The sequence below is a fragment of the Anomaloglossus baeobatrachus genome, chromosome 1 (genome assembly GCF_048569485.1).
Source record: "Anomaloglossus baeobatrachus isolate aAnoBae1 chromosome 1, aAnoBae1.hap1, whole genome shotgun sequence".
NCBI lineage: Eukaryota > Metazoa > Chordata > Amphibia > Anura > Aromobatidae > Anomaloglossus > Anomaloglossus baeobatrachus.
The window spans coordinates 49926291-49950662 of NC_134353.1; positions in this window are offsets into that span (position 1 = coordinate 49926291).

A 24372-nucleotide genomic window follows, 5' to 3' on the forward strand; every position below is an offset into this window, starting at 1 on the left:
CCTGTTACATCATCTCAGACGATTTCCCTGTAGATTTCATGTGATATAAAATAAGACATGAAAGCAATGATGGGCGTCTGTGATCGTCCAGAACAGTGAGGATGGTTTCCCTGAGATCTCTGCTCTGTGCGCTGTATCTTTACATACAAGGTAATGTCCGGTGAGGGTTATACTCTGTGGATAGAGGAGAATATACAGAACATGGCTGTGTACATGTAGTGAGAGGAGAAGGAGCTCATGTCACTATATCACTGATTGTCTCCATTGTCTCTTCTGCTTTTCTCCATTGTCTCTTCTCTTCTACTTGTGTCCATTGTCTCTTCTCTTCATGTCTCCATTGTCTCTTCTCTTCTGCTTGTGTCCATTGTCTCTTCTCTTCTTGTCACCATTGCCTCTTCTGCTCCCAGTTTCCTGTGGAGAGATTGTGATGACTCAGACTCCAGATTATATATTGGTGTCACCAGGAGAAACAGTTACCATGTCATGTAAATCCAGTGAAAGTGTCTATAGCTCTTGGGCTGAAAAAGATCGTATAGCCTGGTACCAACAGAAACCCGGGCAGCTGCCAAAACTTCTAATTTATGATGCCAACACTCAAGAATCAGGAATCCCAGAGAGATTCACAGGATCTGGATCAGGAACAGACTTCACTCTTACAATCAGCGGAGCAACAGAGGACGATGCAGCAGAGTATCACTGTCAGCAGGGTTATAGCGGGTACCACAGTGATACAGAGCCGTACAAAAACCTCGGTCCCCCTCCCCCATTATGTCGCTGTATTACAGTGTTGTACAGAGATGAAGGTGCAGAGAATTAGCAGAGCGCTCAGTGATTATTTCCGTCTTCGCTTCTCTTATTCCTCCGAAATATAAATAGCAGCAAATACTCAGGGTATATACAGTATATAATATGGTAGTCAATTAGATGATGTCAGAAGAGGATATCTAAGATACAGCAAAAATAAAGGATAAAACATCTAAAAACAAATCTGCACAAAATAAAAAAATGGAAAAAACAAAATATCTTTATTGAATATATAACAAAAGTACATAAGTTAAAAAACAAAATGAGTCAGCCAATAGAGGGCAGTGTAACACAGAGCGAAGAGGGGGTAAATGTTATATATAGATACATGTGTAGGACAATACAGAAAAGTGACTTGTATAAGGTGGAAAACTACAGCTATAAAGAATAAAGCTGATCTAATCATAATTAGTGATATAAATATTGAATAGTAAACACCAGATAAATAAACGCAAAATAGCCAGATATGAGAGGAAGCAAGAGAGGAAGCAAGAGGGGAAACAAGAGAGGAAACGAAAGGAAGCAAGAGAGGAAACAACAGAGGAAACAAGAGAGGAAACTAGAGAGAAAACTAGAGAGGAAACTAGAGAGGAAACTAGAGAGGAAACTAGAGAGAAAACTAGAGAGAAAACTAGAGGAAGCAAGAGAGGAAACAAGAGAGGAAGCAAGAGAAGAAACAAGAGACGAAACAAGAGAGGAAGCAAGAGAGGAAACAAGAGAGGAAACTAGAGAGGAAACTAGAGGAAGCAAGAGAGGAAACAAGAGAGGAAGCAAGAGAAGAAACAAGAGAGGAAACAAGAGAGCAAGCAAGAGAGGAAGCAAGAGAGGAAACTAGAGAGGAAACTAGAGGAAGCAAGAGAGGAAACAAGAGAGGAAGCAAGAGAGGAAGCAAGAGAGGAAACTAGAGAGGAAAATAGAGGAAGCAAGAGAGGAAACAAGAGAGGAAGCAAAAGAAGAAACAAGAGAGGAAACAAGAGAGCAAGCAAGAGAGGAAGCAAGAGAGGAAACTAGAGAGGAAACTAGAGGAAGCAAGAGAGGAAACAAGAGAGGAAGCAAGAGAAGAAACAAGAGACGAAACAAGAGAGGAAACAAGAGAGGAAGCAAGAGAGGAAGCAAGAGAGGAAACTAGAGAGGAAACTAGAGGAAGCAAGAGAGGAAACAAGAGAGGAAGCAAGAGAAGAAACAAGAGAGGAAACAATAGAGGAAGCAAGAGAAGAAGCAAGAGAGGAAGCAATAGAGGAAACAAGAGAGGAAGCAAGACAGGCAGCAAGAGAGGAAGCAAGAGCGGAAACAAGAGAGGAAACAAGAGAGGAAGCAAGAGAGGAAACAAGAGAGGAAGCAAGAGAGGAAACAAGAGAGGAAACAAGAGAGGAAACAAGAGAGGAAACAAGAGAGGAAGCAATAGAGAAAACAAGAGAGGAAACAAGATAGGAAGCAAGAGAGGAAGCAAGAGAGGAAACTAGAGAGGAAACTAGAGGAAGCAAGAGAGGAAACAAGAGAGGAAGCAAGAGAAGAAACAAGAGAGGAAACAAGAGAGCAAGCAAGAGAGGAAGCAAGAGAGGAAACTAGAGAGGAAACTAGAGGAAGCAAGAGAGGAAACAAGAGAGGAAGCAAGAGAAGAAACAAGAGACGAAACAAGAGAGGAAACAAGAGAGGAAGCAAGAGAGGAAGCAAGAGAGGAAACTAGAGAGGAAACTAGAGGAAGCAAGAGAGGAAACAAGAGAGGAAGCAAGAGAAGAAACAAGAGAGGAAACAATAGAGGAAGCAAGAGAAGAAGCAAGAGAGGAAGCAATAGAGGAAACAAGAGAGGAAGCAAGACAGGCAGCAAGAGAGGAAGCAAGAGCGGAAACAAGAGAGGAAACAAGAGAGGAAGCAAGAGAGGAAACAAGAGAGGAAGCAAGAGAGGAAACAAGAGAGGAAACAAGAGAGGAAACAAGAGAGGAAACAAGAGAGGAAGCAATAGAGAAAGCAAGAGAGGAAACAAGAGAGGAAGCAAGAGAGGAAACATTCCACGTGGGGTTAATCCATCCACTACAAGACAGAAGTGCAGGAGGAAGGGCCCCTACATTGCCAAACCCATGTGCGGGACCAGCACACCCCCTCCAGAGGCAACTGGCATCCAGCCTTGGTTTACAATATGATAAGGTATGCACACCAGTGACTATGCAAGGGGAATACATGTAATAGCAGAAACTGCTGTGTGAATACTGACATGAAAAATTCAATAGCTATATGTAAGAATGAAATGGGAAAAATGGAACCTGCATTACTGCCTTGAATATATGAATAAAGAGAAATTTAGCTACTGAATTGATCAATGCAATAGAGCCCCAACACTACGCCAAAGTATTTCTCTACGTTGGGGTCCCTAGCTTGTGTGTGTCCTCTCATGCAGTTAAAAAACTTACCGTGTATGGGAAGCTGAGACCCAGGCTATATATATGTATCATGTGGATTGGCAATAGGTGTGAATGGGGTAGGTTCACAAACGAAAAACTACTAACAAATAAGGAATAACGTTTGGAACTCCATTCTATGTCTGAACTGGGTGCAAAAACCTAAAAAAAACATCACTATATGGAGATAAGGTATGCACACCAGTGACTATGCAAGGGGAATACATGTAATAGCAGAAACTGCTGTGTGAATACTGACATGAAAAATTCAATAGCTATATGTAAGAATGGAATGGTCCCGTTATTCCTTATTTGGTTTACAATATGGACTTGGTGTGATTTCTTCTTAAGTGTGAGTACACCGGTGTCATTCGGTCCAACCTGCCGACACCGCTCCAGCCCTGCTCCCTACCTACACCTGGGCCCCGAGACTACACCTCTCTCCTACCCATGGAGGAGATAACACCTTTCTGCCCCCACATCATCGGTCCCGGACGCCGGCCCCGAGAGGCAGTGGCCGTGCCACCATCCCATCACCGCAACCCATGGGTGGCATCACAGACAATCTTCCCTGTCAATACCTCCCTTTTTCACGGTGTGCGAGGACGTGCGGTTGCACAAGCCCCGGGTCCGGTCACCACTCGAGCCCAGGACACGATCCTAGATCCGAGTGCCACTTGAGCAGCCCCGGTAGCCGCAGCGGAGGCGGCACCCGTCCGTGACAGAAGTAAGAGAGGAAACAAGAGAGGAAGCAAGAGAGGAAACGAGAGGAAGAAAGAGAGGAAACAAGAGAGGAAACAAGAGAGGAAACAAGAGAGGAAGCAAGAGAGGAAACAAGAGAGGAAGCAAGAGAGGAAACAAGAGAGGAAGCAAGAGAGGAAACAAGAGAGGAAACAAGAGAGGAAATAAGAGTGAAAGCAAGAGAGGAAATAAGAGAGAAAGCCGACACAGATGGGATCAAGTAGAGCAATAAATCTATACTTCTTCTATGGTGCAGTGCGGGGCCCCTGATGCAGGCTGCTGAGACACACCTCGGGGTCCTGGTACCCCACCATAGTGAAGGTGTAGATTTTATTGCTCTACTTCATCCCCTTTGTGTACGCTTAAACCGTCCTGCACCACTGAGTTCAGCCAAGCTAAGACATGCAGAGGTAAAACGGGGGTGTAGGAACAATGTAGCTCTTCCAGTGGTGCTCGATCATGAAAAAAATCAACTCATATAGTCTATCAATGTCATAGAATCATATAGATGGCCCTCACCATAGCAGTAAAAGCTTTTCTTTATTGTGTTCACATTAAAACACAGCTGGTGGGGCAGAGAAGGCAGGTGACCCGCATCCCATCTCCTGCCGACTGTGATTTAATGTGTGCACAATAAACAAACGTTTTTATCGCTATGGTAAGTGCCATCCCTTTTTGTAGGCGTCCTCTCACATGTTTCCTCTCACACGTTTCCTCTCACATGTTTCCTCTCACACGTTTCCTCTCGCATGTTTCCTCTCACATGTTTCCTCTCACACGTTTCCTCTCACACGTTTCCTCTCACACGTTTCCTCTCACATGTTTCCTCTCACACGTTTCCTCTCACATGTTTCCTCTCACACGTTTCCTCTCGCATGTTTCCTCTCACATGTTTCCTCTCACACGTTTCCTCTCACACGTTTCCTCTCACATGTTTCCTCTCACACGTTTCCTCTCGCATGTTTCCTCTCACATGTTTCCTCTCACACGTTTCCTCTCACACGTTTCCTCTCACATGTTTCCTCTCACACGTTTCCTCTCACATGTTTCCTCTCACATGTTTCCTCTCACACGTTTCCTCTCACATGTTTCCTCTCACATGTTTCCTCTCACACGTTTCCTCTCGCATGTTTCCTCTCACATGTTTCCTCTCACACGTTTCCTCTCACACGTTTCCTCTCACATGTTTCCTCTCACATGTTTCCTCTCACACGTTTCCTCTCACATGTTTCTCCTCATATGTTTCCTCTCCCATATTTTGGATTTAGTTGTCTGGTGTTTACTATTCAATATTTATATCACATTTAGCGCAGAGTGAGTGCAGTCGCCACTGATCAATACTAGATCAAACATTGTGAATGCTCGAGAGCCACGCCTGACTCCCGCCCCACATTTTGTGGTTGTTAGATAGCCATTAAACATGTGGGGATTGCCTGCCATACATTGTAATGCCATAATGCCATAGCCATGTTGGCTACTGGCATTACTGTGACTGGTCGGCGCATCGTGTTATCGAGTCTTAAATAGAGATGAGTGAACCTTTATCGAACCAAACCCGAACTTCGAACCTTTATCGTACCGCATTGGATTCAATGGGAGGCAAAATGTAAAGCATAGAAACACCAATAGGGGGGGTCAAAAGGCTTGCAAAACAGCAAAAATACGTTTTACAGTGCAGCACCACTGTTCTGGCCTAGCCATTAGCTTCCTAGGCTATAGACAGCAGAAATATAGAGGTGGATGAGAGACAGGTGTAGGGCTGGTGCTCCCATACCCCTGCCAGTACAGACAAGACACAACTTGGAGACCTATGTAGTAGTCTGGACATTCAAAATCATTCCAGGGACACAGGGGTACAATAACATAAATTGTCCCCCTACCAATAGGGCTTTAAAACACCAGGGAGTTACGATCCATGTAAGACAGGCTGTGGGCTGTTTAAAAAAAAAAAAAAGAATAACTAAATAAAAGATCAAGACATTCATTAGTTGACCATTGCCAGGCGTAGGCCTTTCTTTCCAAGAACAGGGGCAGTAACCTCTACCCAACATCTGGAGACATCTTTTAGTCTCTGATGGTATTATACTGCTGTTTTGGAAGGAAAATTCCCCCGCCCCATGGGAGTTGCCCCCTCCTCATAGGGCTTTAAAACACCAGGGAGTTACAGTCCACGAACAACATAGGCAGTGGGCCTTTCTTTAAAAAAAAAAAAAAAAAAAAGATATGCATTAGTGGGCCAGTGGCAGGCGTAGACCTCTGTTTCCAATAACACTGGCAGTAACCTCTCCACATTTGGAGACACATTTTGGAGTCTCTGCCTTTAAAAACAGCAGTACCGTACCATCAAATGCCGCATCACTATAGGCAATTGCCCCTCTACCCAAAGGGCTTTAAAACAGCAGGGCGCTACAGTCGATGAAACACATAGGCTGTAAGCCATTTTTATTTTTTTAACCTTTTCCTATCCTGAGTCCCCCCAAGGGGGACATTCCAAAAATTCTGTTACACTCCTTTGTCGGGCCACTGCCTTGTTTATCCTTCACTTGTGAATAAATTGATTTCCTGTTGATTTATTTTACAAAATTCATTCATATTGCAAAATTCTGTTTGGACATTTTTTCCCAATTATAATAGGATTTCAATGGGCAGAACAGGAAATGTTATTGGATAGGAAAAGGTTAAATCAAGATATGCATTATTGGGCCTGGGGCCTGTGGCAGGCCAGAAAGCTGGCAGTAACCGCTCCACAATATTTGGAGATGCATCTTTTTAGTCTCTGCCTCTCCAAACAAATAGATGTTGACTAGAGGCAATAAATACAAAAATTGTGATATAAATATATAAGGTCTAAAACAAGTTGTTATATCAATATTGCACCACTAGATGGCGACCAAATCACATCACAAGGAAATGTATAGCACTAGTTATAATAGGATCCTTTTATAAGGGGCATAGATAGAACTGGGCTCATTGTTATTTCCATATTGGTGCACGGACGCATGATCTTAGTTATTAAAGCCATAAAAAAAATCATGTCTAAGGAGATAATCCAGTGACAAAACAATAAATGAACAAAGGTCTTCACTATAGATGGAATATTTCACACGTATTTCCGATATGGCCCCCGCAGACCAAGGTCATGTGGGATACAGGTATAGAAAGATCCTATGTCACAAGTCACATAGGTATACCTGTAATCCCACATTATTAGGTCTACAGATGCCAATAAATGTCAGATATCCCGCAGATAACCTGGGCATTTTACCATCAGTGGTTGTGTGAAGCCCCGCTAGTATGTGTCGGTGCAGTACCTTCAGGGACTCCACGTGGATGGAACAGTCTGGTCACAGGTAGGGAACCTTCTTTTAGGATTGTCGTGACGCCACTCTCAGTATTGCGGTCAGCGGGGACCGCCACTGCAGATTAAGGGATGCCTGGGGCTGATGGTGGGTGCAGTCAGTATATTAGCCCCCTGAGAGTGAGGCAAGCCCCAGGCCCCGATGTATGTGTGTGGGACCACAGGTCGCAGAATGACTCAAACACAGTCCAAGAAGTCTTTCAACGTGTTTACTCACTGTTTGGAGGTCACGGTGAGATGCCCGGGCGACACTGTGATAACCAGGTTGAACCAGGAATTCCAGGAGGCCGTTCTGAGGGTAGCTGTCCACTCGCCTTCCTTGCACTCTTTCTGTTTTAGGAGGATCCTTTGCTTGAAGCGTGGTAGGACCCCTCCAGGGAAGCTGTTACCACCCTGCTCCCCTCTCTCTCTGGCTCGTCTGCCGGCAGCGTGGCCTTGGTGGGATGGCTTCTGGCCCTGTCCCCTTATGGGCCTGGTGATTGCTGCTTGGCTCAAGCTCTGTGTAGTCGTGGTGAGGGCATGAAGTACCCCCCCCCACCTGTAGGTTAAGCAGCTCTGGATGATCTGCTGCCTGTACTGGGGATCTAGTTCCCCTTGTGTGCTCGGATACCGGGATCTCCGTACTCAGCCACCCTTCTCTCTGGATGATTTTCAGGCCGACCCACGGTACTCCTTTCTCCCCCGCTTTCAGCTACTGCACTCCTCAGGACCTGTCTGACACGAGAGCTCCTCTGCTCCCTTCCACACACTTCAACTTCTTCCTCCAGACTCTCCTCTTCCTCTCTCTCTCTGCCCTGCTTCCTAGCAACCAGCCCCTGAACACACCCCCAGCTGGGAATTGAAAGTTAACCCCTTCTGGCTACCCAAGGGTCCCTTCTTGTGGTGTGGGAGACCTGGTCACTGTATGTTTGTGTGTGCACCTCATCCTGGCCTTTGGAGATTACCTGGAAGCATTGCTCCCGCATGGGTGCAATACTCTGTGGTGCCTGACCAGGTCAGGGGCGCCACAGTTGCAGCAAGGAACCGGTCCACTTACACAGGTGTTCAATATGTGAGACGATCCCTCCACAGTGGGTCTGGGGGGGTTAATCTATCCTTATGGAGTTTCAGTAAAGAATGAAAAATTGGAGTAACTGGATTTTCAACAAGAATGCATTTACTGATTTTTTGATAATACTCTGTCACACTAGGTACCGGGGAGTACCAAGCAAAAGTTAAAAGGGAAGGAAAACCCTACATCTAGGGAAGGAGGAGATGGTGACTCCTGACCAAACCTACTGCTGGCCTCTGGGGTTCCTCACCACCCTAGATAAGTTCCGCACCGATGCACTGAGCCGGATACCTGACCATAGGATGACCCTAGAGCTGGGCCCTAGATAGGGAACAGGTGGGATGAGCTCTTTGTCAACCTAACTTAACACTATAAAAGACACAGAGAGCACACACATGGGGAAAGAGCATGAATAACCTATCTCCAGATGCCTCAGAAAGAAGTTCAGCAAAAAGCAGCAACGATCCTGCAGATGAGTGCAAGTCACCTGCTTGCATCCAGATCTTGTGGAGGAACTGAATATCACCAGCACAAGTCCAGGGAAAATGACAGTATTTATACCCAAGGGGAAATACAGATGATTAGCAGCTGAAGGGTAGAGGAACTCCGCAGGGTCTTAAAGGGAAAAGGATGAAAATTGAGCAGAGGAGATATCTAGTACACTGAATACCAACAGCAGGAATAATAGAAAGTCAGGGAACAAACGCTGTGAACTTCTATTGCTGGACACCACAGGACTGTTTGTCATCCGTGACACACCCGTGACATACTCCCATCGAAATACTCATATCCAAAATTTCATTGTTTACCTGTACATTATTTGTCGGATTATCAGGTAATTTCTTGTAGTTAGTCCGGTCACTCAACAATTCAAGATTCTTTTGGATACACAATGATTTATTCAAAAGGACAATCGCTCCCCTCCCTTTTGTCTGCTTTTTCAATAATCAATTCCTGATTACTTTTAAAGCCTGAATGGCCGGTCTCATCTCACGATCCTATAAAAAGGAGCCTCACAAGAAACATCTCTTATCTATATCACTTTACGTGGATCCTTTATAGCACCTTGTTATTTACTGTATAACTATTTTTGTGTAGGAGCCTCTGCCTTATTGCGGGTTCTTGTGTTTTTGAACTTTTGGGTTTTTTATTTTTGTTTTTAATTGGTTTATATTGATGGTGTTTTTGGAGTCTTTCAATAAACTTATAATTTTATGGTGATCCATGTTAGAGCCATTTCTTTGCTTTTTTTAAGCAGCCATTAAGATGCTGTTTCTGCTGTATATCACAGATGTATCATTCAGTCACACTGAGCGGTGAGGACGAGACACAACAGTTCTCTATATGTGCCGCCCCCGTGCCAGCAGCCGCCGCTGCTTGGATACGGAACTTCTGTGGGTGGCTCGAGGGTCTCTGGACCCGGGGGTCTCGCGGACACGCCGAATAAAAAGGGGGACGTAGATGTAAGGCTAGGCCGTATTAAGTTCGTGACGCAACCCACGGTGTGTGGTGAGGTGGGAGACCACCGCTGCTGTTGTGGGGTACCCGGGGGAGATGTAGTGGCAGCTGGATATTAACCCCTCCGTGGGTAGGGATGGTTGCCCCGGGACTCAGTGTCTTTGTGCAGGGTATAGCGATGGCAAGGGCTGGCGCGCCCGGACGTGTGGGTGGGATGTTTGGTTACTCACAGTAAATAAATCTTACGAGTTTTTTGGTAAACTAAGGTGCTGCTGGCCGGGCGCCGTGGCCGGTTGCATTTAAGTCCCCCACCCGGGTTGATGGTCGCTGTCTTTTCCCTCTGCACTTGCTTTGTGTATGGTGAACTGCCTGGTCTGGAACTCAAGAGTCCGCTCCCTGCTGGATGTGGCCTAAGGAGCCGTGCCCCCAGACGCTGGCCCGTGGGATCTATGGGCCCTGGCGGTGGCCTTATCCCTATCGGTGGGCTGTTGTCTTCTATGAGAGACTTTGGGTGGGACAGGACCTATAATCCTGCCCTCAATCAGTGAATTAGCCAGGCCGCTGGTTTCAGACCTGGCTTCAGGGTCCAAGAACCCCCTCTGTGCTACGGTTTCTGGGTCAGTTCTCCGTGTCGGTACCGGCGGGCTACAACCCTGTCCCTGGCCACCTCGGATCTGACGAGCCGTCTTCCCGTCTCCTGCTGACGGAGACCACCGTCTGCCACCTAGCCAAGGTACCAGGGCTCCAACCCTGGCACCATTCAATTTGAGCTTCTCCTCCTGCTGGGACTACACCTAGCCCCAGCTCCACTCCTCTCAACTTGAACTCTAGCTCAGACTGTTTGCTTCACTACTGTTTTCCCACCCCGGGCTGTCTAGACCCCTAGGTGGGCGTGTCCAACCGCCTGGTCCCACCCACTGGTGTGCCTATCTTTCCCTTAGGGGGGGTCACTAGGGTTTCAGGTCGGCTGTGTGTTACCTAAGTGAGGGATGGTGTTATGCGGGGGCCTATCTGTGACTACCTGGTTTTGCCAGGGCGTCACATATACATCACCTGAATCCTGGATTTCTATTCACAGACTGAGACTATCTCTCCCATTTTCAATCAGCACTGAACTAGTACACCACAATCACAAAAAGCCACTAATCAGGGCCAAACAATGGTGGTCACAGAGATTGTGACCAGACCTGTGCTTCCGGGGGTACCGCCAACCCCAACGACTACTTCATGTGGATAGACATCTGAAGACCCACGTTCAGCCAAAGTGTACCGCGGTGCAGAGACCAGTCAGGCCCTGTTCCGCAATAGACGCCACCGGCTAATCAGAGTCTGATAACTAATTTTGGCATCCCCAAGACTGGGGGCGAATGTCAGTGGTGTCATGCACGTGACACCATTAGTCCGCTTTATCATTATTTTTTACTCAACCTCAAGAATAAAATTGCAGATTGCTTGAATTCACGTGGAACCACGGATTTCAGGAGATTTGGCTCAAATTCGATCGTCTGCAGATTAATCCACTCATCTCTACTACGGACAATAACACCGGAAACGCAGCACAGAAGCTTCTAATAGACGTCATATGTAAGATTAATATGCATCTGGAATAAAGTATTGTTGTATTTTTATCACACGGTGGATGTGATTGACTCGCCCACCCCAGGGCTATAGGACACCCGGTGCCGGGCCGGACTAGTCCGGGGGGACGTCAGTGGTGGCTGGGCCCGACTCCGTACCCTGGTGGGGTCAATTAATATGGCTTCAGTGGGGGTGATTGTTAAAGTTTATAATTTTCGTGACGCCACCTGTGGTTTGCAGCTATTAAGCCGCCGCTGCTGAATGAGGCCTCCGGGGTGATGGAACGGCAGCAATGGTGGTACTGCTCCCCACAGATGGAGCGGTGCACCGGGGCAACAGTTGGTGCTTGTAAGTGTCTATGGTGATGTTGGTGTGAATGATACGGTGCAGGGCCGACAGGCAGTGAAAGAAACAGTCACAAACAGTAGTCTCTTTACCTTCTCCTCTTTTACTTTGAGAACAGTCCAGTCCTGGGAGACCGTTACAGGTGGTCGAGGGCTCCGGCCGGCCGGGAAGTAACTGAGGTATCTTTTTGGCCAGATGAGTATGAGGCCTACTCCTGTTCTTTCTTTGCTGTTATAGGACCCTGCACTCTGGATTAGTAATGGCCCTCTTGCTGCTGGGACCGATGATACGTCCCTCTCCCTGTGTGGTAGGCTGCGCAGGACCTCTCTGGTGCTTCTCTGCTGGAGTCCACACCGGGCCCTGGTGATGCAGCTGTACCTTCAGGTTGTTTATGGGCGAGGTGCTTGCAGCTCTCCTGCCCTTCGGATTCGGCTACCAGGAAAGGATTTTACACCCTGGCAACCACAGACTCCGATGTCTGATTCTATCCTCTGCCTCTCTACCAATCCTGCTTCAGTGGGCCAAGCTATTCCAGCTCCAGGCCCCAGTTCCACAGGACAGCACACTCTGCGTCTTCACTCTTCAGCTTCCCTCTCAGACTGAACACTAACTCCTCCCTCAGGTCAGACTTGAGGAATGCTCCCTAGAACTCCAGGTTCAGAGCTCCCTCTGCTGGCCTGAGGGAGAAACTACGCTGGATGTTGGTACCTACTGGCCAATGATTTCCCCAATTACCTCCAGGCTCAGTATTAACCCTTTTGAGGGGGCAACACTGTTGTGGCGACCAGATCCTGGGGCGCCACACTCCCCCTTAGTTAAACTCAGTACTCCCGGAATGAAGAAACAAAAGAAAAACATAACATGTTAGAACATTTCATCCCATGGTGGGAGGCACATTTTCTTAAACGTTACAACTTAAATAACTATACGAGTCTAGTGCGGCTCCCTGCCGGGTGTCCAATACACTGCTCCATGGGGGACCCGCCGCGATAAAACCCCCAACGTAGGCTCTGGGCGTGCGTCAGAGCATTGATGACCCCACTCTATGAACGCCGGACGGGTTTTTCTTCAGGGGTGAAGAGCACAGTAGGTGCAACCTATAAACAATTGAAGTTTTGGCCACTCATAGTCCAGTGACCCAGTTGTCCATATACTTAATCATTTAAATAAAAAGCATTTTATACACAACATTACAGACATTTTAAATAACTATATACATTCTAATATTCTAATAGGTACTTTTTCTTTTTACTCTCTATACCTTGGAGGGGTATTCTGTCTCTTCCTTGTAGCAATGAATCCAACCGCTCTAATTATCAGCCCCTTAGATAACTGTATGATTTTACTCACTCTACGGCTTCCACAGATAGCTCAACTCAGCACAACGATGACTTGTAGGAAGACAAGGAGAAACGCTGTAGTTTTCTTCTAGAATCTTGTATTAAGTACAAAGTAAATGCAGGTGAAAAGGAATAATCTGTACAGGGTTGCAGAGATGTCTCTTCAGCAATGGTTTCTCTAGACTAAACTGAAGGAGAAGGGAGGAGCATTCTATACAGAAGCCAACTAAGGGAGGTACATAGGGACAAACTTCATACAGTCTAATCTACCTAGTAACAATAAAGGAATTTCCTGATAGGAGGAAAAATATGCAATGCAAGAATTACATACAACAGGTTGTTCCCATTCATGGGACACAACACTCCCCGTCTGAAATCATATGATTTCACAAGTCCTTTTACGACGTAAGGAGTCGATCCTGTCCCTCGATGTCACGAAACCTGTAACGAGATAAGAGGCAACTCAAAAAATGCAACGTAATGCACTGAATTCAAGTCCATGCTTTGTTGATGACGCATTGTCCTTGCATAAAAAATGAAAAAGTAGAAAAAATGTTAAACATGAATTCAAGTTCAACAAACAAATCTTCAGATTGGGGAAGCCGCAAACATGCCAACTCTTCCTCCAACCCAATAATCCAACGGAAAAGTTTTGATACAAAGGAAAAGTTCAAGGTTCAATTGGACACGGACAGTTGTGTCTCCGTACAGCAGGGGTAAGAAAGGTACGCTCCCCGCCGTGGCAGTGTCCAACGACAAAGTTAGTTCATGTAACGTCCTCCTTTGGTAAAAGTAGCACGAGTTCGGTGACTGGACGAATCACACACATGTGCCAGCCGTGGCACGTTGAAGACTTGTAGTTGGTGAAACAGTGAGCAATGTGAATAAGACAAGCTACGGCTCGTACCTCAGATGACCAACTTGAGAAGCACTCGAAGCGATGAGGTCTCAACTTCTGTTCTGATGTCACTGAAGTGTAGTGAGCGGAGACGACCGGTCTAATTTCCTTGTCGGATTCTGGTTCCACCAGCTCGTACATGTTGCCGGCGTAGTTATCGCAGGTCTCCTCGTATACGATACTTGGAGGTGTCAGCCACATGTTGTCGCCGAGTTTGGATGCAGCAGTGAGTCTCGTTCCTCGGTCGGCTGGGTTTTGTTCGGTGGGAATGTGGTGCCACTGTTCAGCATGATCTCTGTTGAGGATATTTTGCGTAATCTCGACAAAGCATTTCTCCATCTCTGGTTGTCTTTCCAAAGTACGCTTTAGAGAGGAGGACCTTGCGGTTGCTTGCTGGGAGTTGTTTGGCAACCGTGGCCTTGGAGACCGAAAGGGTAATGGGGCTACCCAACTGTTAGAGTCATTTTGAGAGAACTCTTTATCCATAATCTTTATGAATTCTTTGTCTTCTCTCATCGAAGCCAATTTGTTGTCTTCATTTGTAGACTCGAACGCTGTTGACCCGAAGTCGTCATCCAAGAGATGATATGCGTCCGCGCAGTCGGGAGGCTGCTGTCGCCACCTGGTGTCGCTCAGCCTCTCTTTCACCCCGTAGTGATGCGGACATGGTTGAAAGTGAGTGCCGCGACCGTTTGGGAGGATATGCGTCTTGTAGGAGGAGATCGCGTCGGGACTCTTCACTTTGCCTACGCAGACGTTTCCTATGATCACCCAGCCTAAGTCGTAGCGCTGAGCGAATGGCACATCGTGTGGCCCGTTGATGTGTTGGCGTACTTTGTGTAGCTGGAGGATGTCCCTTCCAATCAGAATCAGGATTTTTGCACTATGATCAAGAGGTGGGATCTTGCTGGCAATAGTTCTCAGGTGAGGGTGGTGAAGAGCTGCCTCTGGCGTTGGAATCTCTTCCCGGTTAGCCGGTATCTGGTTGCACTCGACGAGTGTCGGTAGAGGTATCTCTACGGTATTTTCCAGAGATGTTACCACGAGACCACTGGCTCTTCTTCCGCAAGCTTCTGAGATGCCGCTGCAAGTGCCCAGTGTGTAAGGGTAGGCATTTCCTTTTAAGCCGAACAAGTCGAAGAGTTCAGACCTAGCAAGTGACTTGTTGCTCTGGTCGTCCAGGATGCTGTACACCTTCACGGCCCTTTCTGGGTGACCTTTGGGATATACCCTTACTAAGCATATTTTCGCACAAGACTTGTCCCAGAGATCTTCTCCGCAGACTGCGGTGCACGAGGAGGATACTGTGAGGTGGTTCGCAGCTTGGCCTGTACTCTCCCCGCCATGACTTGTGGTAGGAGAAGGTGTAGGTGCAGGATCAGGCTGAGATGGATGCAGCGCTTGTACGTGATCTGTGCTGTCACACTCCATACACTTAATTGTAACATTACAGTCCTTGGCAATGTGTTCTGTAGAGGCACAACATCTGAAACATACCCCAAACCTTTTCAAGAGTTCCTTTCGTTCTTGAAGGGGTTTCTTCCTGAAGCCAATGCACTTCTTCAGGGGGTGTGGCAGTTTGTGAATAGGACATTGGCGGTTTGGATTTTCCGCCTTCCCGCCTTCAGTGCCATTGTCTGGTGCTGATGGTGTAGGTGGTAGAACATCGGTCTTTTTGACTGATACTGGTCCCCTACATTTCCTGTCATTTTGATGAGTGCTCTCATACCTGGGAGCTGGTGAAGTGGAGTCGGTGGGTTCTCCACAGGTGAAGCTGGGGTCTGCCTTACGTTCCGCGATGCCATTGATGAATTCGCAGAAGTAGGAGAATGGAGGGAAGGAGACTTGGTGCTCTTTTTTATAGTTTGTTCCTACCGTAGTCCACCTTTCCTGCAAGTTGTAAGGTAACTTGGCGACTATGGGTTTCACCCCACGAGCTGTGTCCAGGTATCTGAGGCCAGGTAGGTGTGTGTCTGTTTTGGCCAGCTGGAGCTCGGACAGCAGGTCGCTGAGTTCCTGGTACTTTGAAGCATCCTTGCTAGATATTTTGGGAAGGTCGTATAGTTGTTTCAGCAATGCATCTTCAATTGCTTCAGGACTGCCGAAGCCTTTCTCTAGCCTGTCCCATGCGGTTGCGAGACCAGTTGTTGGGTCGCTGATGTAGACGGATCTGAGTCTCTTGATTCTCTCAGTAGACCGTGGTCCTAGCCACCTGATTAGCAAGTCCAGCTCTTCAGCAGCTGTAATGCCGAGGTCACGCGTTGCGGTTTTGAAGGCACACTTCCACCCTCTGTAGTTTTCGGGCTGGTCGTCAAACTTTGTGAGACCGGTGTTGGTAAGTTCTCGGCGAATCATGTACCTCGCAAAGTCGGACATGTCTGATCTTTCCGATAGTTGGGGCACATTTGCTGACTGCGTGATGCTGGTTGCGTTGTTCGTAGCTTCGTGGTTCGGGAACATGGGAAAGTACGGAGTGGCGTAGGCGTTTAGACCAGTGACCGCCGGTTTGGTGTGTACAGTCTCTGTTGTATGCGGGTCTGGAACTACACAGTTGTTGGGAGTGTAGCGCCTTGCTGGCATGTTAGGTTGCATGTAGACATGGGCATACGGAGGTTGCTGATGCGCAGGGTGTGGCTGTGCATTGGAATATGAAGCTGGTTCAGGCTTAAAAGTCTGAGGTGCATTGGACTGACCTGGAAGGCTGGAAGCTGTAGGTGGATCAGTGTCTTGAGGTTCTGGAGAAGTGTTAGCACTGACGGGAATGTTGATGGTAGTTGGCGGTTCGTCGGCTTGGCTCAGCACGTAATCTCTTGTACGCTTAAGTGAGTCTTCTGTGTTGAGATCACACAAACTGGCGCTGCCTTCTTGGCTCCCACCCAGAGCTTGCTCAAAGACTTTTAGCCTTGCCATGGCCGCCACATGTTCACATTCCTTCTGAAGGGCTTCAATTTCTGCTTCCTTGCGTGCAGATTCTGCTTTCATCTCCGCTTCCTTGCGTGCAGATTCTGCTTTCATCTCTGCTTCCTTGCGTGCAGATTCTGCTTTCATCTCCGCTTCCTTGCGTGCAGATTCTGCTTTAATCTCTGCTTCCTTGCGTGCAGATTCTGTTTTCATCTCTGCTTCCCTCTGGGCGAAGATGGCGTGTACTTTTGTTGTTTCTGCTTCAGCGTGCGCTTTTATGAGCTGCTCGCTGAGGGTTGAGTACCTTGATGAGCCTGATTTGAGTGAGTGCCTTGAGCTCTTAATGGACCTGGATTTGTAAGATGCCGCTCCTGACATTTGCGCAATTTTTGCTTCTGTCTTGCTCACAATGTCGCGCACGGTGCGGTCTCGTTCAGCATTAAGCTGTTGGAAGTCCTGTAGTTCTTTTTCAGACTCAGACGTATTTGCTCTCAGCAGGGTAGAGGAATATTTTTTACAAATCTCTTTGTAGGACTGGTATGCTGAGTACAGTTGTTCCAGGGCTCCCTCTGGTGGTAGCTCATGAGCACCGGTCGCAGATAAAACAGTCACTTGTTTTTGCACTCTTTGCCACAGTAATGCTGTCTGGGTAAACAGTTCACATCTGGCTGTTTCTAGGTTCTCTTTAACCTTCCATGTTGGTTTGGTCAACCGCTTAGATCTTTCACTGTAATGTAAGTGTGAGACCATGTCTTCCTCTTGTTGCTTTAAAGCAGGTAGTGAGAGGGTTCTCTTTGACTCCATCAGGAAGGGTGAATGCTTCCTGCACTGGTTGTCAGGGAAACAATACAATGTTGTAATCTCTGCAGCCAGCAGTCTGTGTTTTGCAGGATGTATTTACTGAGTCTCTGGCTGCACTTTACAATTAGCTTATGGGGGATTCTTGGTTATAGCTGCACACAGTTCTGATAACAAGTTAATACTTTACATTGCACTTTGTCTGAAGCTGCTATAAAGTTTTATGCTGTGGCTTGTTATCAGCCCCTTGGGGTAATCCTTTCTCTGGATTGTATGCAGTATAGCACTCCTGGAAACAGGTTATTTACTGATATATGTATATACTAATCCCGGTCACAGCTAATCCTTTTCACTATTCTGTCTCTTCCTTGTAGCAATGAATCCAACCGCTCTAATTATCAGCCCCTTAGATAACTGTATGATTTTACTCACTCTACGGCTTCCACAGATAGCTCAACTCAGCACAACGATGACTTGTAGGAAGACAAGGAGAAACGCTGTAGTTTTCTTCTAGAATCTTGTATTAAGTACAAAGTAAATGCAGGTGAAAAGGAATAATCTGTACAGGGATGCAGACATGTCTCTTCAGCAATGGTTTCTCTAGACTAAACTGAAGGAGAAGGGAGGAGCATTCTATACAGAAGCCAACTAAGGGAGGTACATAGGGACAAACTTCATACAGTCTAATCTACCTAGTAACAATAAAGGAATTTCCTGATTGGAGGAAAAATATGCAATGCAAGAATTACATACAACAGGTTGTTCCCATTCATGGGACACAACAAGGGGGCTGTCCCCGAGTGCTGCGTTGGGACCTGCGTAGCTCTGGTGTTTGTCCCTGACTACTTGGTGTATGCACTACCTCAGTGCTACTGGTAGGCCTAACCCTGATAGGTATGCGTGATGGTTGCCTATGTGGTCTGAGATTCGCCAAGGGTACGACAGGTTCACCACTGGCAGGGAGTTGATTTCCTGTTCCACTGCTGGCGTGTCATCTTGTGTTGTGACGGACAGTTCCTTAGGTGGATCTGGAACCTCTTCTGTTTCTGGCTCGACCAATTGCGGGAACGTCAAGACTGGTACCACTCTAGCATTATTTATTCGGGTCCAAGTTTTGGGGAATTTTCCAAGTATTGTTTGGATCATCTCTTCCTTTTTTTCTTGAATTTGGGGACTTTCTTGTACTTCCTCTACTTCCTTTTGGATTTTGCACCGTTCAGGGCACGCTTTCAGGCGGTCTCTAGAAACTGCTTGATAGGTCTTGCCTTCATCCTTGCTTATGAGACATACTTTACTATTGTCAAAGTTGGAGGGAATAATGGTGTAGGGTTCATTCTCCCACTGATCATCTAATTTATGCGCTCTCCGCTTTTTCTTGAGGACCTGTTCTCCAGGTGCTAAGGGAGTTGGTGGGGCTGTTTGATTGCAGTTCTTTTCTTGTCACATTCTGGCTTGGGACAGGTTCTTTTCCACACATTCCTGAACTTTGTGTTACTGCTGTTGTCGCTCTGTATCCCAATCCTCTATCTCTTGGACTGCTTCAGGTGACACAGTTCCCATCTCAAAGTCTACAGGTAACTTGCCAGGTCTTGCTCGCATCAAGTAAGCAGGGTTGCAGTTGGTCGAGTTTACTGGGATATTATTGTACAAGTCCACTAGATCTGGTAACTTCTCTGGCCACTGGTTTCTTTCTTCTAGAGGTAGAGTCTTGAGCATATCAATAACCACATGGTTCATCTTCTCGCACAATCCATTGGTTTGGGGGTGGTACGGTGTTGTTCTGATTTTCTTACAGCCGTACATGTTACAGAACTCTTGAAACACTTCTGCCTCGAATGCAGGACCTTGATCAGTCAGTACCCTTTCAGGATAACCGTGAGGTCGACAAATTTTTGCCTGAAATGCTCTATCTGCTGTTCTGGCTGTCTGGTCTTTGACAGGCACTACTACCAGGAAACGAGAGTAATGGTCCACAATGGTGAGGGCGTAAACATAGCCTGACCGGCTTGGTGTTAACTTCACGTGGTCTAGGGCCACCAACTCTAGGGACTGCTTCGTGACAATTGGCTGTAGGGGAGACCTCTGGCTGGCATCATCCTTCCGCCTCAGGTTACACGGACCACAGTCTCGGCACCACTTCTCGACTGCCTTTCTCATGTGCACCCAGTAGAACCGATCGCGGAGTAGGGTCTCCAACTTCTTCCACCCGAAGTGTCCTGCTTTATCATGGTAAGCTGCTAGGACCATTGGAGCATCCCTCTGTGGGACCATTATCTGCCAGACGAGTTCATTCGTTCACTAGTTGACATATCTCTTGCATAGCTTGCCTTCGTAGGTGAACAGTCGTCCCCTCTCCTTCCACAGCTGCTGGGCTTCTTGTGGAGCATCCGGACCGAGATGGGTCTCAGCTTGTGCTAGCTTTTCTTTGACCAATTGCACGGCCGGGTCACCGTTCTGTGTCTCTTCCCAATTATGGTGGAGTAATGGGTTGACCGAGACCTCGTGCTGGCTCGAGCGCATCCCTGCTACAGCATGCTCACACTGGGAGACACCTTGGTGATGGAAAGCCGGTAACTCTATCTCTTCGAGTTCATCCAGGTCTTCTCCAGACTCGGGTAAGTGAGGCATTCTGGACAGCGCATCCGCATTGTTATTCTTCTTGCCAGCCCGGTACTTGATGGTAAAGTCAAAGTTAGACAGCCGGGCCATCCATCGCTGCTCCAACGCACCTAGCTTGGCTGTTGCCAGATGTGTCAACGGATTGTTGTCCGTGAAGATGGTGAACTTGGCCGACGCCAGATAGTGCTTGAAGCGTTCAGTCACTGCCCAGACAATAGCGAGGAACTCCAGCTTGAAGGAACTGTAGTTTTCTGGATTCCTTTCTGTGGGACGAAGCTTCCTACTGGCATAAGCTATCACCTTCTCTCTGCCTCCCTGCACCTGGGACAGAACTGCTCCCAGTCCCACGTTGCTGGCGTCTGTATACAGTACAAACGGCTGGCTGTAGTCAGGGTAGGCCAGAATTTCTTCTCCAGTGAGAGCCCCTTTCAGCCGGACAAAAGATGTTTCTATTTGGCTGTTTTATTCAAATGGAGGGCTTTGCTTCTTAGCCTTCTTTGGCTGGCCCACCAGGAGATCTTGAAGAGGCGCTGCTATCTTTGTGAAACCATCAATGAACCTTTGGTAGTAGCCCACCAGCCCAAGGAACTGCCGCACCTCCTTTACCGTGGTGGGTCTTGGCCAGTCCTTGATTACTGTGACTTTCTCCGGATCAGGTGCCACACCTTCTGCGCTGACCACATGACCCAGGTACTGTACCTTTGGCTTCAAGAGGTGACATTTGGACGGCTTTATCTTCAGGCCATACTCCGACAAGGACTCAAACACTTCTGCTAAGTGCCTCAGGTGGTCTTCGTAGGTCTTGGAGTAGACTATGATGTCATCCAGGTATAATAGCACGGTTTCAAAGTTGTAATGGCCCAAGCAGCACTCCATCAATCTCTGAAATGTCCCTGGGGCGTTGCAGAGCCCGAACGGCATACAATTGAACTCGCAGAGACCCATTGGTGTCGTGAATGCAGTCTTCTCCTTGTCCGCCTCTGCCACGGGAACCTGCCAATACCCACTGGTGAGATCCAGGGTGGAGAAATAATTAGCTGATTTTAAGGCCGTTAGTGACTATTCTATTCTGGGTAGTGGATAAGCATCTTTATGTGTAATGCGGTTAATTTGTCTGTAATCTACGTACATTCTCATTGTACCATCTTTTTTCTTTACGAGCACTAGTGGAGCTGCCCAGGGGCTACAACTATCTCTGATAACCCCAGCCTCCTTCATTTCCCGTAACATTTCTTTGGCACGCTGATACTGTGCTGGGGGTACAGGGCGGTATCTCTCTTTAATGGGATGATGGTCACCAGTGGGGATTTGATGTTTAACCCCTTTTACCTGCCCAAAATCTAGGGGGTGTTTGCTGAAGACCCGCTCGTACTCCTGTACCACCCGGTAAACCCCATGCTTTTGGTGTGAGGGGGTGGAGTCGGTGCCCACATGTAATTTTTGGCACCAGTCCTCCAGCTGTCCCTTGGAGCCGTTGTCTTTCGCCTGGTCGGACGGGATCAAGGGTTCCACTGCTTTGATGGTATTGTTACTGACAGTGTACAGTTTTGCTACGGTGGCGTACCGGGGCAATTTGGCTTCCTCCTCCCCACAATTGAGGACACGGACGGGCACTCTTCCCTTGCGGACGTCTGCTATCCCTCTGGCTATCAGGACTCCAGGCCTGCTGTCTGAATACACCGGTTCTACCAAGGCCAGGTAATCCTGACCCTTGAAGCCTATTGCTGCTCGACACCATATCAACATCTCACTTTTTGGGGGTATTGCAATGGGGAGGGGGTCACTTACCCTCAAACTGCCAATTTCTCCTCCGGCCAGCTCTACCTGCTGCCTCCTCATCAGGGCTCTGATCTCCCTCTGTAGGGCACGCTGCTGCCCGGAGCTGGCAGTTTCAGACGCCTGCTGCAACAAAACTATCACTTCGGCAAGACAATTTTCCATCACATTTGTACCAATGGTTAGCAGTGGGTTAGATTCTTTGCGATCAATATCTACAATTATCATCCCCTGACATGGCAATTCTACCCGCCCCACTTTAATGGTTACCTCTTTATACCCAATTTGAGGCAAGGGCTGACCATTACTGGCCACAATTGTTAAATCATCATCTGGGCCATGGTCAATGTCTGAATCAGCCCAAAATCTTTTGTACAGTTTATAAGGGATGGTTGTTACCTGGGACCCCGTATCCAGGAGGGCATTCAAAGGGATCCCATCCAGCACAATAGGAAGGAACGGTCGTCCTCCCACATACTTGCTGCGACTGGGAGTTGAGCAGGGCGTCCTTACACCTGGGGGTTGGCTCCTGGCCCCAGGTTCGGCCCATTTAAAGGACAGTGTCTTGCAATGTGGCCCGCCTGGCTGAAGCGGCGGCAGATCGGTTGTCCAGTTGAATCATACCGATCTTTTCCTCAGGTCGGCGGAATCCTCCTTTGCCGCATCCACGGGACGTCATCTGGACTGGATGCCAACTCGATTCTTGCAGGTGATGGGGTCACTAGTAGAGACTGCACTGTTTTTGCTAGGGCAGCCACTGTCTTGGTCAGTTCTTGGACCTGCTGTCTGAGCTCTGCGGCGGGATCTTTATCCAGGGTCTGCGCCTCAGCCACCGCAGCGGCTCGTGTTGCAGGCACCACCTCTGGGTATGTGATGGCAAGTGGCCGGAGGGGTACTGTGTCATTCGGTGTAGATTCTCTCAATACCCGGATGGCCTGGTCCTTAAACTTTGCAAAGTCCAGAGCAAGGTTCTGCAGGACCATGATACGCATCTGTGTCCTGTGGGCATCTGACAGGAGCCCTTCTATAAACTGCTCAGTTAGGAGCTTGTCTTCTTCACGTACACTCTCTGGGTCCACCTGTTTAATCGCTCTCAGGGCCTCCTGCAAGTTTAAGGCATAGTCCCGTATGCTGTCTGTGGCCCGTTGTTTGCACCCAAAGAATCTCATTTTTATTTCTGCTGCGGTGCGGGTGTAAAAAGTACTCTTTAACTTGGCCATTATCTGGGTTACTGTCCCTTTATCTGTATCAGGCCAGGACTTCACTTCACGCTGGGCCGCGCTGGCTAGCTGCCCCATTAATATGCCCACCTTCTGGCTCTCAGTCAGAGGATACACTCTAAACAAGCTGTGCAGCCTTTCTCTGAAGTCGCTCAGGGTATGTGACTTCCCGGAGTACTGCGTTAGCCATTCTGCTCCCGGGATGTATGGCATTGTGAGCGGCATTACCGGCGCTACAGCTGGGGCTGGGGCGACTGGGATTGCTTGGGCCGGTGCTGCGGCGTCTCGGGCTATGGCAGCCACCTGCTCTCCCTCTGTGTCGGACATCTTCCTCCCCCTTAGTGGACCTTACCAGGCTCCGCTCTCTTTTTCAAATCTCTTCTGGGTAGCGCGGGGTTAACGACCCTCCGCTCTGCTGGCGCGCTCCCTTCGCGCTCTTTTTCGAGCACGCCCCCTTTCTTCCTGCGCTCAGCAGCGCTAATGGCGGCGGCAGTTTTCAGTAAAACACACAGTCTTTTCAAAGGCGCACAGTACCCAGTGGGCGCCAGGCACGTAATCCTGTTCGTGACGCAAAAGTTGACTCGCCCACCCCAGGGCTATAGGACACCCGGTGCCGGGCCGGACTAGTCCGGGGGGACGTCAGTGGTGGCTGGGCCCGACTCCGTACCCAGGTGGGGTCAATTAATAGGGCTTCAGTGGGGGTGATTGTTAAAGTTTATAATTTTCGTGACGCCACCTGTGGTTTGCGGTATTAAGCCACCACTGCTGGATGAGGCCTCCGGGGTGATGGAACGGCAGCAATGGTGGTACTGCTCCCCACAGGTGGAGTGGTGCCCCAGGGCAACAGTTGGTGCTTGTAAGTGTCTATGGTGATGTTGGTGTGAATGATACGGTGCAGGGCCGACAGGCAGTGAAAGAAACAGTCACAAACAGTAGTCTCTTTACCTTCTCCTCTTTTACTTTGAGAACAATCCAGTCCTGGGAGACCGTTACAGGTGGTCGAGGGCTCCGGCCGGCCGGGAAGTAACTGAGGTATCTTTTTGGCCAGATGAGTATGAGGCCTACTCCTGTTCTTTCTTTGCTGTTATA